A 6,664-nucleotide genomic window follows, 5' to 3' on the forward strand; every position below is an offset into this window, starting at 1 on the left:
TTAGCTATACCTTCTCTTATCACCATTTGTCAAGTATTGTTTGTTGACAATAAAGAGATTATTATTATAAGTTGGAATATTTAAACCTTTATAAAAAATAATTATATATATTATAGAATACCATAGAGCTATAAATTCTCCATAATTATACTATAGTATTTATAGTATATGATTTTAATATTTCAATAAAATTCAACCTTAATTGAAGATTACCACAAACCACTAAACATTTGATTCTATAAATAACAAAATATTGATTTATTGAAAACTTGGTTAAATTATGATTTACTATTTCTCAAACTTGTATCTATTGACAAATTAAGGTATCATTTTGATGAATAACCTATTTTTATTTAAAATAATTGTTAAAATCCCATTTATTCGAAGGATTATGAAAGAAATTCAAATCATATTTCTTGCAGTATTACTATATATTAGTGTAAAGTAGGTGTCCTACATATGGTTTATATTTGAATACTTGGAATTGAAAAAGGATGTTTATAAAGTTTAATGAACAAATCTATGTAGACTTTGTTTACCTGATTCCATGCTTTCAGATAACTAGGTTATCCGCAATTACAAACAAATCCTGATATTTTATGATCTAGGCCTACTGTGTCAATTACACAATGTGATAGCAAATTCCCTACTGAAAAGTTAAGTCTATTTTGAATACAATTTAGCAAATGTAGTAATTTCTCACTTGCTAACTTTTGAAGTTGGAATCAAGTAATGCTAACAAATGACTGGCATAAGGTTTATCACAAATAGCTTGATTTCGCAAGGAACGTCATTCCACAATGATGCATGATGGGAAGGGTGTGGGAGCAAAAGTTCATGACGCGTAAGTACAAACAAAAAATCGTGTACGTACACATCGTCACATCATTTGCTCCCAAACCCTTCCCACCATGCATCGCGCAAACTATTTGTGATAAACCTTATAGCCAACCAATCAGAAATTTATTTATTTATTTGAATTATCACAGGCACATATGAAAATATTTTCACCATTCACCTTATTTTTATATAAACAGTCACTATTTTGTATAAAAATAAATAAAATCTATTTGTGTAAAAAAAGACCACCACACAGAACGTGCAGCCTATATACAGCCTACAAAAACAAGTAAGAAATGCAATGGCAATCTTTTTATAAAAAACAAGTCAAGAAAAAATGGGTTATTACAAGTTCGACAACTGTTCACGTCGCACGCCAAACGCATGTCATTGTTGTCAGCCGGACGCGGGGCATCCCCCAATCCAAAATCAGACGATAAACTGCTAAATAAAGTAGGCCTATGCCTACCTCAGTAGGGTAGGCCTACGCACGCCTGGCCGGATACGTTTCGCCCAGAAGCAGCTCCGCTCTGGCTGCTCACTATAAACATACAGAGTAATGCGAGAGAAATACATTTCAAACTTACTTGTATATTATAGTTTAATCAACAATACAGAAATCACTTCTATGACATCAAACAGTAGTTACCACATGTTTGCAATTTTAAAATATCCACGACATTCTTAATAAACAATCCTATGTTTTCTTCTCAGCTCTTCCTATTATAAAAATCCCCAGGCCAACATTAATCTTTTGACAAGAGAGGGCGCTTTATAAAAAAGTATTAATTTTCTGGATTCTGATTTTGGACATTAAATTTGAGTCATTCCGCAAACGGCGCATTACTCCAAATTCGACCAAAACAGGGACCAACAGAAAAAATTTAAGAATTAATTTTATACGGCTTTTATTTTTAATATCTGACTTTTTATTTCACAATGTCGATTTTAATATTTTCTTGTGAAAAATCAAAAACAAAACCACGTATTTGACCTTAAACTTTTAATTAATTTTATCCGATTATCTTTGATTGTACATTTATATTGAGCTAGTTTGATCCAGTCTGCAAACACTGCACATATATAATGCAATATAAACATTTTATCAGAAGAAGATGATAAGCAAAGTGCAACATCGGAGGCCAGAATACATCCATGTCTCGAGATAAATAAATGAATTTCTGGACCCTGGATCATCCTAACTGTCCTAACTGGTGCGAAAGACGAAAAACTAGGAAGCAAAATGAATGCGCCTACAATAATTGCAGACCAACAATAACATCTGTATTACAAATACATTTTATTTTAATAGCAGTAGATAGCAAAAATACACATTCGTGCATCATTCGCTGCAGATTTAAATTGTAAACGACTAAACGGAAATCGACGTCTGATTCTCTAAGTTTCAATTGTTGATGATTAGTTAAATATATGTTAATCACTTCTGTCCTATGTGCAGTTATAAAGCATACATCAGTAAACGATGTGATAAGCTGATCTTAATGTGCAAGAAAAACGACTCTAATACACCCACATAATTTAATTAACGTCACAAACTTGAATCGTTGTGTTATTATTATTACATGTTTGCATATATTGAGCGCTAATATGCAATGCCTATTATTTGCATATTTAATAGTTTATTAGGCATTCATTTTGATTTCACTGGTAATTGGCTCACTATTGCACGTAAGTAAATTTGCATACGCATTTACTGATTAAAGTTGACATTCATTTTTGGCTAATTTATATAATTTTGATATTCGATACGCGCGCACTCATAAAAAAATGTTTGAGTCATTATGTTTTTAATGCAATCGATGGATTATGATGCTATAATCAGTACTGTATTTGAATACTCTACTGGAAACTCAATGGTCATCCGTTAGTTGACCTTTGTATGCTGTCCATGTTTAAATATATCTAGACATCTATACTCTTGTTATTGATTTTACATTTCCTGCCATTTCAAGAAAATTCACTACAGGTTAAAATGTTGACTTGAAATGAAAACGCTCGATCACGTTTCTACGCTTCATAATTCAAGATGAATTATAAAACGAAAGAAGCAACTTGATTGAAAGAAGACATCGAAAGAGAAGTTGTAAATAGTTCGTTATGTTTTTTGGTCGACATTTTTATCAATTCTCTTCAAAATGATCTTGTTCCCATGCCGACTGAAGACGGCTTTTAAAAGGAATGACCCTTCCGATGTCGCTATGGAATGAGAGATGAGAGGGAGTGTACGTGTGCGTACGTGACATTAATTTCATTCTCTTCCATGTTGTTTCCAAGAATAAGCACCAAATATAGAAATGACATCATTCAATCTAATCTCTAACAGAAGCAGAGAATTATAACATAAGCACCAACTCACTGATAAGCACTCACAATTAAAATGTTTACACAGTGTAGAAACGTTGCCATGGAGAGGATGGTGATGTTAGTGACCATAAAAACGACATAATATAATAAGAATAGGCGACAGAAACAGGTCCGTGGCTCCTCACAGCTAGCATGCAGCAGAGTTGTTTGAACGCCGTTCCTTGTCCTAGCTCGGCGTCATTTATGTGCGTATGTGGAGTTGCTTTGGTGATAGCTATGACTGCAAAAGCGTCATATCATGTTGTAGATTACACAAGGTTACGCACTTGCTGTATTGATAATGTTATCCAGGGACGAGATGAGCTGAAATGTGACGCAATAAAATGTTCATAACTCACTTTCCCAAGCAACGTATTCTGTTACTAAGGACTTGTCATGAGTTACAGAATATTGTATTTACTATTAAAAGTGTTCAAAATAGGATAAAGATGCTTTTTAAGATATTACAGTAGATATAAAATCACACTTTGTAAAGGCTACTACTCTAGATTTAAACAAATACTTTTAATTTCGCCGCTAAAATGTAGGCATATTTTTAATGTTATATTTTTTACTGTCATAATGTTCACGCGTGCAAAACCTGATGCACGCTAGAAATATGGTATGTTACGTGTTTTTGTTGCGTACGCCCCTGTCAACCCCTGTTTTGTGTAATATTAGAAATTTAGAACTGAATTTCACATTTTGATTATAGAACAAATAAATACTGTTAAGACAATAATGAATAATGTCGGCGGCGAAAGCGTGTAGAGTTGTGCTGGTAGATGTTGTTGTTCAGACCTACATATCATTCTCTTCCTATTCACTTGAATCCAAAAACTTTCATAACTTACCGGGCCGGGAGAATGTGGCGAACGGACCTGTGATTTCACCACCCTGGGGATCGGAATGGTAGAATTCTGTGCGTTTGTCGAGCTCAAATAAAACCAAAAATACATTCATTTTTTTAAAAATAAGAAATGTTTTATTGCAGCAATCTGTGACTGACACAAAAGCAGCCTATCAATAAATAAACGTAGGATGTACGCGCGCACAACGCAAGTAATTTGACCAGATGGGATGGATAATTCCAACAGTTGCTTGTCATTGGTCAAATCACTTGCGTTGTGCGTACGTGCTTAAATTGCATGAGGACCAAGCTTAAAAGAAACACACCCTATCAAACTGTATGTGACAACCAAATGTGATGTGCCCGGATGGATATGATGATGTCATATCACTACCATTTGGACACAGCACACTTTTTTGTCAAACTAGTTTGATAGTGTAGAAGACAGATGAAGTGTGTCGGATGAAAAAAAACCAATGTTATTTAAACGAGAACAAATCTGTGATATTGTATTATTAATTTGCATCTTAATTTATAAATTATTTAAGTATGAGAGAGGAAAATCTGTTGCATTAACTTAATGAAAAGAAGAATAAATGTTCACAATTATTTCTTATAAATAAATAATTTATAATAAAAACACGGACCAAATTAATCCTCTAGAACGCAACGTAAGTACGTACCTAAGTACGCGGCGCGCTAATAATTTAACCATTCACACTCGAAAGTTCAGGTTATCCGTCGCTGTGATTTGTCAAATTAATTCAGTTGCGCGTACGTGAAAATTACGCCAATTCGACCATGGTACGTGCACATTGATCTTGCGCGTTGTAACTTTACTTCAGTTAGACCTGTTGCATACTATATTCCATTTTCAGAACCTCACATATTTCTGCACATACAGTATTTCGTTTTGATAGTCATAAAACTGAACAGTAATAAATTACGAATAAATACAGTTACCGGGCGTTACCATTTTCATTTCCGGAATACGTCATGCCTATTCGTACGCGCAAACGATCATGGTTTGAATAATGTTGATAAAAAAATGTGAACATTTTTTATGTTTATATTAGATGGTTTAAAAATGCGTAATGTTTCGACACGTAGTCACTCTTGGCCTTAAATATAACACACCTAGTAGTATTGACGATTGACGTCATAATCGAATTACGCACGTGTGTTTACGAGAAAGGAAACGCGAAGGGAGTAAGTAGTTGCTTATAATGTGCAACATTATTACAACATAAATGTTCTGGTCATTTGAAAGAACTTGAAACCATTTAAATGACGTCAATATTTATTAATTAGCCGTGCGTAGCTGACGCATACATCTACCACTTACATAATCTAATCTTAAGTGCGGGAGCTTGTTAAACTTATAATTTTAGCCATTAAGTGAAATAAACAATGATCCTCGATGGGAAAGCATTGAAATTAGCTTCAAACTACAGAACACTGTTTATTAGATGACCTTTTTAATCGGAATATTTTTTATGACGTCATGGTCAGCGTTTTAGATTTTAGCCAGGTTAAATTTAACATCGGTATATTTTTATTTAAAAATACTTTAATTTATATCAACTTATTATTTGAAAACGCTTCCTATAATATTTAAAGATTCCGAAAATCAACTGGCCATATAGATCATTAGCGAATTGATTAAATCGACCGTCTAATTTGATAAATCTGTGTACACGTTTGATACGATGAGAACAATAGCATAGACCACACATACGGAGAACAAAGACAAGACAGTAACGATTAGGCCTATAAATAATACGTTGCATTTGGGACTAAAAATACACGTATTAGAGCAAGACCTATTATTGATAATAACAAAAATGAGTTAATGGTAACCCTGGATCCGGGGTAAGAAGTGCGCAGACGACACGCGATTAGTCTACGTAATAAATTGAGCTAAAAATAGCATACATACATTAATAACATTACTATGCATTGATTAAACGCCATTAAACCAGTTTATTTTTATAAACGTGGTAGATGATTTTTATGATATTGTACCAAGATGTTAAAATATTATATCGGCGCACACATATCAACGCCTTTTCCACATACTAAGCTGTGTATGCAGGCAGTCCACACGTCACACACTTGTACGATTATGCACATTTTGACATAAAAACATGACGCAAATTATATACTGTGCAAATATGATTAAGAAATCTCCATTTTCTATTTAAATTTCATCTCTTAAATAATATTAAGCATGAATTGCACTCACCCCAGGTAGAAAATCTATGCAGCGGTAGCTAGAAGTTGCATATCAGCAGCAGTAGCATATATCACAGGCTGCAATAGCCTTCTCTTTTGTTTAGAGGTATATTTGCAATGTACAGGGTATAGTAACGAACATTCTCGTGTCACGCGTAATAGTCTTAATATGGTAAATCAACTTCCATATTTGGAAAGTCATTATTCAACCAATAGCAACCAATAACGTCACATCACCTCGATATTATGAATGCAAAGAAATAATTAGCAACGCACAATTATATCGGTTAAAAAATAAGTAATTTGTTTTCGTATAAAATAAATTATTATCGATGTGTTAAGGATAAAAAGGATAGGCATACGTAAATCTGACTT

The sequence above is a fragment of the Antedon bifida genome, chromosome 9 (genome assembly GCF_963402885.1).
Source record: "Antedon bifida chromosome 9, ecAntBifi1.1, whole genome shotgun sequence".
NCBI classification, from domain to species: domain Eukaryota; kingdom Metazoa; phylum Echinodermata; class Crinoidea; order Comatulida; family Antedonidae; genus Antedon; species Antedon bifida.